We start from the raw sequence: 6997 nt of genomic DNA, 5'->3' as shown, positions 1-6997 counted from the left end.
CAATAATTTAAAACATTGAGAATAATTCAAATATTGCAAATCATCAAACATAATGATTATTAGAGGAAGATCTCCAAGGCATTTTATTGAATGAAAAGCTGAGTACAGAATGGTAATAAGAAACAAAGAAACAAAAAAAACCATACAAGCACACGCACATAGATGATGTTACGCTATGTGCATATTATATATGTGTATGTGTGTGTGTGTACATATGTAGTGGTATATAAATGCATGGATACAAACCAAGTTGATATGGTTTCTTTGGGGAAGTCAAACAAGAAGCAGGATTGGGTTGAAGTCAAAACGAACTTTAGCCTTGTCTATAATGCACCCATATTTATAGATACATCATGTTGTATATAATGTATTGATATGTTACTTGTATAATTAACACCATTTTTTAAAATAACCACTATAAGCATAAACGGGGACTCATAGCAATTTAATTTTGCAATCTTTTACTTCAACATCCTTAATTTAGAGTCAAAGAAGCCAAAGCTCGGAGAAGAGAAGTGACTCGCCCAAGCTCATCCTGGGTGGGGAGTTTGAATTAAATCCTCCAGAGTTCCAACCCAGCCTCCTCCTACCATGTCACTCTGTGTCACTCAATAGGGCTACCAATCTATGTTCTCAGAGGTTGCACACAGAGGTGGAGAGCCTGGGCCTGCAATGACCTTGTCCCATCTCCCTGGTCATTGTCAACCTGTCTGGCCAGCCTCAGGATGCAAAGAGAACATGGAACCAGGAGGAGGAAACCGACTTGGGGTGGTCCTCTGCCTTCACCTCCTATGTACCCTTGGGCGAGTGGGTGACTGGCTCAGTGGACTCCCTGCTTCCCTCCAACCCTCAGTGCTACCCTCTGTGAACTTTGCCTGTGGCCCCGTCCGTATACAACATACCCTTCGTGTGACCCTAGATCTTTTCCTCCTGTTCGTAATTAAGAGAAGAAACCAGCAAATGAGCATATGCGTAAATATATGCAGTAATGAAGTCTTTTTTTTTCTTTATGTGAACTATTTTGGCCTAATTCTTTTTTTTTTTTTTTTTCAAAAAGAACAGCTAATATTTCATGAGGAGAGATAAGATCTTGCTTTAATACGGTTAGCTTCAATTGACCTTGAACTGGATCTACAAATTTCTTAGAGGTGACCTCTTCATCAATGCTTGATACACATTCACAAATAAATGAACTGAGAAGATTCCTATTTAGATAACTAGTCCAAGAGAGGATTCAAAATAAAGGCAGATGTCCAGGGCTCAGGAGGAGAGCTGTAGAATCATGGAATCTTAGAATAACAGAGTTTCAGAATGACAGAATCGTAGAATCTTAGGGTGAGTGGCAGAGTCCAGAGCTAGAAGGAACCCCTAAAATGAAAAAACTTAAAGATGACTGCACCGTGAGCTCCTTAGGGAAGGGGCCATGTGTTGGACATCCCTAGATCCTGGCTGGCACATAGTAGCAGACATTGTAAATAGTTCATAATAAGTGAACAATTAAGTGTTAAGGAAGTAAGACTGCAGAAGAAAGCCAGACAGGAAATCACTCTTCATGCATTCATTCACCCATTCAGCAAAACTTCACGCATACTTCCCATGTGCCAAGCTCTGTGTGACCTACGGACACAGAGATGCATAAACCAAGATCTTGCTCTTGAGAAGTCTCTGTCTAGTGACAGTCACTGGGTGCAGGAGGATTCTGGGAGGATTTTCTCTTATCTAGCCCCCTTTCCTACTAAGCTCCTTCAGGGACCCTGTCATCTCCTTGGACCTTGGACCTTTTACCACCAAGGGAAATATTGCTTGTCCCTGAGCAGGACAATCGGCTAAGCTTTTATCAGCAAAAATAACAGAAGAAAATAACATTTACAAAGAGGAATATAGCCCTCAACTCAATCATTTTATGCTTTCTTTCCATACATAGTTATAGGTCTTAATTAAAATAAGCATACATATTTGCCACTCAGTATATTTCACTTTTTTTTTTTTTTTTTGGTGGCAATCTGAAAATAGGTCAAAGTTTAAAGGAATATAGATCTACGGATTCTAAAAATCATCTTCCACTAACCTTCAACTGTTAATAATTACCATTGACTCTAACTCTGGGTTTCCCCTGTGTGCACAGCCCAGCAATGTTTCTGGGAGATTGTAATAGATGTCCTACAGGAGTGGAAGACTTTTGTCGCCAAATAGGTTTGGAAAATGCTAAAGTAAAGCTCAACACATTTCTTTACTACAGGGCTTCTCAGAGCATTTATTATGTCAAAGCTTACAGTGAATCTACAGGGGGCACAGGTACAGCTTGTCTCAAAGTAATTTGACTGCAGAATTCTTTTGGATAAATTCTGCACTGGTGACACAGAGCAAGCCTAGTGCAGATGGGACCAACAAGCGAATACATTCACAGTGTTACACGAGAAATCCCAGGGAAGCTGAGGCTCCCGTGATCGTTTTCATCCATGCATCCGCTTCATCCCCACCTGGGCTTTCGTCCAGTGGAGCTTCCCTGGGCTGCTGTGGACAATCGCCTCTGTCATTCATTCACCTCTTCTCATGTCCCTCCCTCTCCCTGGGGAGCTGAGCCTTTGCCGGACTCATTCCTGGCTCCCCAAGTCTAAGCCAGAGTAGAACTGACAGAAGAGAATAGAACAACATATTTTGGGAGGAAATGTTGGTTTTGCAGCATGGTGGATGCTTGGCATGGCTTTGGGAACTGTCAGGAAATGAAGATGAAAATGTAGAGACAAGAAACAGATTGGGAAAGACAGGGAATGTCACTTTAAGGAATGTGGACTTTGTCTGAAAGGCAAAGCCAACCACTGCCAGGTTAGCAGGTCAATTCTTCTTTCCACGGGGAGTCCCATGGCTCAGTCCTTCCCTTCGTCTGAGTCTCTGCTCTGAGGATGCCTCCTCAGCACGGCATCTCTATCCTGCACTTGCTATACCCTCTTCCTGCTTTATTTTCTTCAGAGTGCTTATTAATACTTGACATCATATTTTCATGTTACTTTTATTTGTCTTTTATCTCGCTCCTCTGCTGGCAGGCAGGCCCCATGAGGCCAAGGCACTCTGGCAATGTTCAGTGATACATCCCCAGCACCCAGCATGGTGCCTGCACACAGTAGGCACTCAATAAACATTGTGGAATGCATAAAGATTTTAAGCAGAGAAGCAATGTGACCAGGGGATTCTTAGGGCAGTCTCTCTAAAAGCCATTCTTCATGGCACTATTGAAAACGTGACCATTGTATTTAAAATAAATATATTACTTGCAGAAGCACAATTCCATCTAAATACTTGCATCTATAACATTTAATAAAGAACTAAAAAAAATCAGAAGACTGGCCGGGTGTGGTGGCTCATGCCTGTAGTCCCAGCACTTTGGGAGGCCAAGGTGGGCAGATCGTGAGGTCAGGAGTTCGAGACCAGCCTGGTCAACATGGTGAAACCCCATCTCTACTAAAAATAGAAAAATTAGCTGGGCGTGGTGGCAGGTGCCTGTGATCCCAGCTGTTCAGGAGGCTGAGGCAGGAGAATCACTTGAGCCTGGGGGGCGAAGGTTGCAGCGAGCAGAGATCGCACCACTGCACTCCAGCCTGGGTGACAAAGCAAGACTCCATCTCAAAAAAAAAAAAAAAAAATCAGAAGACTTAGAGGACATTTAGCCCAAAAGTCTCAAACAACAAGGACTATCTCTACCTACAAATGTGTTTTGCCCAACACACTCAGCCTTTTTTTAATGCCTTTAGGCAACTGTACTGCAGTCCTCTACCTTCCTTTTCATCTCACACTTGGTTCACTTTGTCCATTTACACTGCCAGACCTCAAGTCATTTATGTTTATAACTTGACCAAACCCTTAATTTCCCATTTGGGAAAACAGAAGCCCAGAGACTAACTGGATTCTACACAAGGTCTCATAGCTTAATAGGAGCCAAGGTCTGGACTGGAACCTGGGTCCCCAAACACCTGGCTTACTGTCCTGCCCATTACACAGTCCTGTCTCCCTCCTGGCCTGATAGATTTTAAGCTTGTCCTCTCTCCTACAGGGGCTGGATTTCCCCTCCCCTTAATAGATTGCAACTGGGAAAAGGTCAAGAAAAGCAGAGGCACCAAACCGAAGCGAACAGAGTAGACCTTGTGGAAAGAGAAGCCCAGAACCAGGAGGACTAGAACTCAGTTTCCTGTCCTGGCCAGCCTTTCAATGTACCATCAAACCTTCCTCAGGCAGGACACGGTGGTCTGGTTCCAGAAGACTTCATGGACAACTTCTTCGTGATAGTCCCTGTCCTAAAACGTGTTCACTCTGACAGCAAACTCTTTCTAAGAAACTTTTAGCATTCTGTGATGGGGAAAACACAGGCTTTCAATGGAGAGAGACCTAGGAAGAAATCTCTACTCTGCCCCCACTAGCTGAGCAAATCCTGTACTCACTCTGAACCTCAATTTTTCATCTGAATATTATGAGGATCATAATGATCTCCCTGATCATTTTTCGAAAAAGGAAATAAAATAGTGTGTTTCAGGGGCTTAGCACAGTTTATGGCACATAGAAGGAGCTTAATAATGATGGCTACTTTGTCTTAGTTGGAGTTCCCACAGAAGCAGACCATGAGACAATAACTCAAGTGCAAGTGATTTATTACAAAGGTGATTCCAGGAAACACCAGGATCAGAAGTGAGACACTTGGGCACAGAGGCTCATGCCTGTAATTCCAAGCACTTTAGGAAGCCAGTGCAGGAGGATCACTTGAGGCCAGGGGTTCAAGACCAGCCTGAGCAACATAGTGAGACCCTGTCTCTATAAAATTAAAAAAAAAAAAAAAAGAAGTGAGACAGTGAGGGAAAAGAAGGGTGGATTATTAAGCATGTTACTACTGGGCAAACAGAGCTCGATCCCACTGGGGAGCTCTGGAAAATGGTGCAGAATATATGCCTGAGCTATCCCACCTTGAAGGTGAGGGAGCTGGGGTATTTATCCACCAACTTCCATCAGCCACTGTTAAGGGCTGCTCCTCCCAAGAAGTATTAATTCCTCAGCATTTCAAGCCTGCCTCACTTGCCTGCAGAGCTGATAGGAAGCATAAAGAGAAAGTCCTGGGGCAAGGAGTGCAGATAGTTGGGAGATGGGCAGGCATGCACTGAAATGGTAAGGGCATGGGGATTAGGGCAGGGCAGTGATTGTGTCTGCCTAAAAAAACTAATAAATAGTTATTACTATCATCAAGAATAGCTAACATTTAATAAGCCCTTTCTTTCTTTCTTCTAGGCAATATTACAAGTGTTTTACTTGTGTTCCCATGTTTAATCCTCGCAACCAGTCAAACAGTCAGTGAGGTGTGTCTTACTGCTATTCTGGTTTTGTAGATGAGACAAATGAGGCTCAAGTTCATGTGGCTGGATTTGAACCCCGGCTAACTTTACAGCCCATGCTATTAAATACACTGCCTCTACTCAAGGCACACACAATAACACAGCTAGATAGTGGTGAAGTCATATTCAAATCCTAAACTATAGAGCATCTCATTATTGCTCAGTGTGTATTTTAGTGCCATCCTTGGTCACAGCCTGTCCTGGGCACAGAGTGATCTTATACAAGCTGCTTGAGCTCTCTGGCCTGAGTTTCTTTAGCTGCAACATGAAATAAAAGGCATAACTACCTTATAAGATTATTTTCAAGATAAGCAAAAAGGTATATCAAGTTCAGCAGTTAGGATATAGAGTATTCTCAGTTAAAAAAAAAAATGGTATTATGTTTTTCCCCTATAGAAACCTTGGTTTTCTTGTCTGCTAAATAGAAAATATAAATCTATCTCAAAGGATGTCTTGGTTATCAAGTGAGAAAATTATTTTCATAAAGACAGGGAATTGGAAACTGAGAAAAATTTAAAAATATTTTATGAAAGTTGAGAAGGACTTTAGTTCTGACCCCTGTCAATTTATGTTATTCCAAACCAGAAAGACAATTCTGGTAATATGACAAAATGGGGTTCCTTAACCAAAAGATCACACTAGCTCATCATCAATGGATCTAAACCAAGAAGAAATCTCTGAATTGCCAGAAAAATAATACAGAAGGTCGATTATTAAGCTACTCAAGGAGGCACCAGAGAAAGATGAATAACAACTTAAAGAAATCTCTTGAATGATGCGAGATATAGACAGAAAAATCTTCAGAGAAATAGCATAAATAAAAAACAATCACAACTTCTGGAAATAAAGGACACACTTAGAGAAATGTAAAATACACTGGAAAGTCTGAGCAATAGAATCAATCAAGTAGAAGAGGGAACTTCAGAGCTTGAGGACAAGGCTTTCAGGTTAACCCAATCCAACAAAGACAAAGGATAAAGAGTTTTTTAAAAAATTGAACAAAACCCTCAAGAAGTTTGGGATTATGTTAAATTAACAAACCTAATAATAATTGGTATTCCTGAAGAAGAGAAGTCTAGAAGTTTGGAAAACATATTTGAGGAAATAATCAAGAAAGCTTTCCTGGCCTTGCTAGAGATCTAGACATCCAAATACAAGAAGCTCAAAGAACACCCAGGAAATTCATCACAAAAAGACCATTGCCTAGGCACACAGTCATCAGGTTATCTAAAGTCAAGGGGAAGGAAATAATTTTAAGAGCTATGAAGCAAAAGCATCAGGTAACCCAGAAAGGAAAACCTATCAGATTAACAGCAAATTTCTCAGCAGAAACCGTACAAGCTGAAAGGGATTGGGGTTCTAGCTTTACCTTCCTTAAACAAAACAATTATCAGCCAAGAATTTTGTAACCAGTGAAACTATGCTTCATAAATGAAAGATACAGTCTTTCTCAGACAAACAAAGTTGCAAGAATTCACCACTACCAAGCCAGCAGTACAAGAACCGCTAAAAGGAGCTCTAAATCTTGAAAGAAATCCTCAAAATACACCAAAATAGAACTTCCTTAAAGCATAAATCTCACAGGACCTATAAAACAATAGCACAAAAAAAAAAAATAACGCAAG

The sequence above is a fragment of the Colobus angolensis genome, unplaced genomic scaffold (assembly GCF_000951035.1).
Source record: "Colobus angolensis palliatus isolate OR3802 unplaced genomic scaffold, Cang.pa_1.0 Scaffold32, whole genome shotgun sequence".
Classification (NCBI taxonomy): domain Eukaryota; kingdom Metazoa; phylum Chordata; class Mammalia; order Primates; family Cercopithecidae; genus Colobus; species Colobus angolensis.
Note: the sequence above shows the minus strand (reverse complement) of the source record.